This window comes from Chrysochloris asiatica, unplaced genomic scaffold, assembly GCF_000296735.1.
Source record: "Chrysochloris asiatica unplaced genomic scaffold, ChrAsi1.0 scaffold00007, whole genome shotgun sequence".
NCBI lineage: Eukaryota > Metazoa > Chordata > Mammalia > Afrosoricida > Chrysochloridae > Chrysochloris > Chrysochloris asiatica.
In genome coordinates this window covers 24,741,616-24,747,615 of record NW_006408525.1, presented here as the reverse complement: position 1 = coordinate 24,747,615, position 6,000 = coordinate 24,741,616, and the positions used below count along the sequence as shown (strand labels likewise).

The 6,000-nt window shown below is 38.6% G+C and overlaps 1 protein-coding gene across 2 annotated transcripts in view; it reads right to left on the bottom strand.

Annotated features, from left to right (window-relative positions):
- CDK12 (cyclin-dependent kinase 12) overlaps positions 1-6,000 on the bottom strand; it is a 44,571-nt gene that overhangs the window by 17,219 nt on the left and 21,352 nt on the right. The window lies entirely within an intron of this gene.

Sequence of the window (6,000 nt, the reverse complement as noted above, 5' to 3'; positions counted from 1 at the left end):
TTTTTAACTACTACTGCAGTTTTGAATTGGCTCCTTAACTAATTATTTCTTGATAAGCAACGGTACCTAGAACCTACTAGATTAAAAACTAGTAGGAAACTGACTTGACAACACATAACAATCCACTTGCTCTACATATTGTATTTTTCTTAAATTCAACTTATAAGCAAACTCTGAGAAAAGCAAGAAGTGGAGAAACAGTTGAGTCTTATATTGGGACAAGGAGTCTTGATGTGGCACTATGGTGCTTGAATGCAAAGCCGATTTGAACCACAAGGTTGGTGGCTCAAGCTTACCAGCCACTCCTCAGAAACCCTATACAGGGTGGCTATGGGTTGGAACCAAATGAATGGCACAAAATAATAACAACAATACTGGGTATCCTTACTGAGGCATCTTGACTGAGAGACTGAGATCATTCTAGACTCAAGACTCATAGCAGGAATGAAAGTTAAAATGCCAACAGATACATAGTTAGGATTGTTTTGGAAGTAGATTACCAGGTCTTTCTTCCTGGTCTGTCTTAGCCAGTTTAGCATCACAGCAACACAAGCCTCCAATGACAGACGGGTGGTAGCTATGCTTGAGGTGTATATTACCAGGAATCTCTTGTATGGTTGGTTGGTTATATGACGTGGAGTCGATTCCAATTTGTAGCAACCCTGTGTAAGTTTCTGATGCTATTAAATCTTTATGGGAGCAGAAAGCCTCTCTTTCTTTAGAACAACAGCTGGTAGTTTTGAACTGCTGACTCTGAGGTTAGCAACCCGGGCTACCAGGGCTCCTGGATGGAAGGTGAGAATTCTACACTAAACCATTACTGACCCCTATCTAGCACATAAATTTAAAAACAAAACAAAAAACCTAGCTACTGAGTTGATTCAACTCATGGTGACCTAATGTGCTACAAAATACAAATGTGCTCCATTGAGTTTTCAAGGTTATGACCTTTTGGAAGCATATCACTGGCCCTTTCTTCCAGGGTATTTCTGAGTGTGTTTAAACAGCCAATCTTTTGGTTAGTAATTGAGTACTTACTATATTTGGCCCCCCCCTTTTTTTTTGTTGGATTACTTTATGTTACAGGTATCATGACATTTGTTTGACCCTAATACTGACATAATTACTGTACCACCCAGGGTACTAAATAAATGTATGATGTAATTGTTTAATAACATATTGCAATTAGTATATGATAAATAATCCTGATAGCTCTTTATTGACTATTGCTTTTTACTTGAGTTAATTATAGTGAAACAGTACGAAGTGTAGAAGTTCTGGTAAACACTTGGCAATATAAAATAGTACAGAAACATCACAATATTATTTACTAGGGCAGAACAAAAACGTAAGCAAGATATAAGGAATTTTCTGGGATTCCTTTATGAAACCATTGGTTAAATTGCTTTTTGACTATAAATTTTCAAGTACTTGATGCCTCTATTTCCTCCCTGTTTATCAGCTCTCCCTTACATTGTATCTTCTTGCTTGACCAGTTAACCCAACAATTGTCTTGCTAGTTCCTGTCACTAATTCATAAGTTTCTAGTTCTGGATCAATAGAGAATTCATCTTTTAGGCTTCTTTCGACCTTGAGTTGAACACAAGCTGAAGAAACAAAATCACCCAATTGTATAGATTGATGCCACTGCAAAATGTGTGATTTCCTATCTCAGTTAGGCCCTCAGTGCTATTAGTCCTTTTATTTGTCTTAGGAGGGCTGGTGGTACAGTGGGTTCAGCACTGGACTGCTAAATGCAAGGTTGGTGGTTCAAACCCTACAGCCACTCTGGGAGAAAGATGAAGCAGTCTGCTCTGTAAAGATTTACAGTCTCAGAAAGTCTAAGAAGTAACTCTACTCTGTCCTATAGGGATCTTCATGAGTTGAAATTGACTCAACTGGCAGGCAATGAGTTTTTTGGGTTTGGTTTGTCTTTTGTAAGCCACCTCTGCTGCTAGGCTGCCATCACAAACTTTCAGCAATCTACTTAATGCCCTAGTGTACCCACTACTCTACTCATGCTCAAGAGTAAGATTTTGTTTTTTTCTTCTTCACTTAAAAAAATCATTAAGATGAAGCTGTTGTTATGTGCCGTGGAGTCGGTTCCAACTCAAAGCGTTTATAGTTTATACAGGGTTTATAGTTAAAGGTAAAAAGTTAAAGCTCCTTAACCTCTTACCTTTAAACTTGCTTGAATCTATTAATTATTCCTTCCTCTTTCTCTTTAATTAAATTGAGTCAATACCTTTTCTTATTCAAGGATAATCCCTCTACCTATGGCCTTGATCCCAATTCCTCTAGAAATATTCCTTTATTTTGGTCGTTTCCTGAATCTTTTACTTGTCCCACTCTGTTGATTTTCTTTCCCTTTAGAATTTAAATATGTTCAAATCTCTGCCACCTTAAAGTAAAAGACACATATATGAGGTTAAGTAAAAAATTATACAAAACGGGTTATATTAAAACACTGTCCATGTCCACCACTGATGACAACATTGAGTGTGCAGATGAAATGATTCTGTCGAATAGATTAATGACATTGGATTATGTGGCAAATCATTTGCAAATCAGCCATGGCTCTTTCCATGAAATAATCCACGACAGACTTGGGTTTCTTAAAGTATGTGTGACATAGGTACCAAAACAACTCATGGAAGAGCATGAACAGAAGCATTCTGACACCTGCAAAAAGAATTAGGCCCAATACTTGATGGAAGGTTAAGGTTCTTAAAAAAACCATCACTGGTGACAAGAAATGGACTCATCACTACGCACCTGAGAGTAAAGGCAGAGTATGGAATGAAAACATCCTCAATCCCAGACCAAAAAAATTCAAAAGCAATCATCTGGAAAATTGATGCTTACAGTTTTCTGGGACTCTCAAGAGCCAGTGTTGGAACACTGTCAGGCAAAAGGTTCAACAATCAACAGTGCTCATTATAGTAAGCTTCTCACTAAAGAGCTGAAGCCTAAACTTCAGATAAAATGCAGAGCACTGTTATTCAAGTACGTTGTGATCTTGCATGACAGCTCGTCCACACAATTCTGCCTACACTGATGACACGCTGCAAAAACGCCCATTTTGAGGTATTAAAGCATCCTCCCTATAGTCCTGATCTTGCTCCATCAGACTTCCACCTGTTTGGTCCCCTCAAAGCAGCCCTCTGATGAAGAAGTCAAGATATTGATGCACGGCTGGCTCGTTCAGCCTAAAACACTTTTTAATAAGGAAACACGAAAGCTTGTTGAAAGACCAAATGTACTGAAAATGAAGGAGATTAGGTTGAGAAAATAATGCATTTGTCTTTTCTTTAAAAGTAGATTAAATTCTACAGAGTGCAGATAATTTTGGACTCACCCTTACACCTCTACCTAATTAAAACTAACCATCCACTAATCCCATAGTATGTCATCACTGACCCTTTAGTTTTCAGATTCTCTTCTTAGGTTTTATAACCTATATTATCTATTATCTATGACTGCTCCTTTCTTAAACTTGGCTATCTTGTATTCATATTTTCCTTGTTTTCTTCCTATGTATCTAACCATTACTTCGGGTTCTACCTTTTGACAGCTTTTCAATATTTGTAAATCCCCAAACTATACTGCTAGAGTGAATCTCCCATACTTCTATTAGATATCACCACCCTACATGTCTAAATGTTGTTGTTGTTAAGTGCCATCAAGTCAGTTCTGACTCATAGTGACCCTGTATAGGATTTCCCAGGAGCAGCTGGTGAGCTTCAACTGCCATCACTGTGGTTCAAACCGATTTTGCAGTCCAGTGCATTAACACACAGCACCATACCTGGACTCCAGATACAGATATATCCAAAACAGACTCCATTCTTCACCCCACTCAACCTGATTTTCCTTCTGTATATTAATAGGTTATTCTTCTTGTTGTTAAGTGCCATCAAGTCGGTCCTAAATCATAGTGAACCTGTACAGGGTTTCCGATGAGTGGCTGGTGAGTTTGAATTGCCAATCGTGCAATTCAAACCGACCTTGAGGTCAAGTGCTTATGCTACAGTGCCACACCAGGCAGTGCCAACCATTTAGCTAGTTTCTCATCAGAAATAGGATGTACATTAACAGTATTTTATTCATTCATTTCTACTCACTCACCAGAGTCAACTGATCTGCCAAGCTCATGCTAACCATCACTATCAGTGATGTGTTGGTTCATTCAGTTACTATTTCCTATTACGTTCTTAACAGATCTCCCTGCAGTCTATACACCATACAGTCACCATTTAATGACAGAATTCGATCTCTCTCCTAGACCTAATACAGTTTGGTCTCCTTTATATTTGTGTAATACTTGTGTAACCATACAATATAAAATAATATACTACTTGTATAATTAACATAAAATAAAAAATTCAAACCAGCACCCTTTATTAGCTCCTTATCATCTAAGTTAAAACTCCTCAGAGGGATAACAAGATCCTCAAATTAGGTTCCTTGCAACTGTCCAGTTTCACCTCTTTCCATATGTACATCACCCTTCTTGCTCTATTATTAACCTGCTTGATAAAATAAAAATAAATGAACAGGCTTGATAAATCTTTACTGAAGTGTACAAGTTATCTACCTCCCATACTAAACACTGAGCTCCACAGGGTGACCAACCATTGCACATGGAACTTTTTAAACTCAAACTATGACAGGAAGGTTAATCGCCCCATGCTGTAAGAACAGGAATTGTATTGTAATCATTCCCATACACCTACATAGATAATATCTGTTAAATAGAACTGAGCAGTTTGAAATAAGATGGATAACAAACAGTCCAATTACTACCTAAAGAACCAAACACTGGCCTGGCTCTTTATCCTTTAATAAGTTGTTGTTAACTGCTATGGAGTTGGTTCCAACTCAGAGGGTTTCTGAGGAGCAGCTGGTGGGTTTGAACTGCCAACCTTGTGGTTAGCAATCCAGCTTATCCTACAGTGTCACACTAGGACTCCTTCTAATAGGTTGTTGTTGTTAAGTACCATGGAGTCAGTTCTGACTCATAGTGACCCTGGCACAGGGTTTCCAAGGCTATAAATCTTTACGGGAGCAGAACGCCTCATCTTTTTCCTGTGGAACTGCTGGTAGTTTCAAACTGCCGACCTTGAGATTAGCAGCCCGATTCGTAACCACTACGCTACCAGAGATCCTCTTCTAATAGGTAGGGCTAGTAAAAAAAGGCCAACCTGTAGGATCAGCACTGGACTGAGAAATATATACAACAATTCATAACAAAATAATACTAGAGCACATAATCCTTCACTTATCATCAATGCAGGGTGGCACATAATCAGTGAAGAAAGCAAATGACAAAAACTTCTTAAAACATTCACACCTGGTTCAGCACCAAATTTGTCTGTCTATACTGTTAAAACCCAGAGTAATTGCTGAACAGAAAGGTCAATAGTCAACTAAACCTATGTTTATTCTGTAAGACGGTAAGCAAGCAAGAAAGGCTCAGGAGCAGTTAAAGGAACAGGTATATTCTCTTTCTCTAAACATAATGGGTTACATGTTGGGCTGCTAACCACAAAGTCAGCAGTTTGAATCCACCAGTTGCTATGCAGAAGAAAGAAGAGGCTTTCTGCTCCTGTGAAGATTTGAGCGGTGATGGTTGCATGCCATCAAGTCAGCTGACTCATAGCACTGCTGTATAATAGGGTTTCCGAGGCTATAAAAGGATGCAGAAAGCCTCATCTTTCTCCCGTAGAGTGACTGGTATATTCGAACTGTTGATCTTGCAGTTAATAACCCAGCTCGTAATCCACTATGTTACCAAGGCAAGCTTGGAAACCCTATACAGGGTTGCTGTGAGTTGGAACTCAATGTGGCATGCAGTAGCAGCAAACAACTGGGAATATCATTAAGAACTCAATGTGTATCTGATTTTGCTCAGGGCCAAAACAATATTATTTACTAACTACGACTAAAGCTCTCTGAACACTGTAGCTGTATGAGTTATTCCTCATAATGCCTGTAATT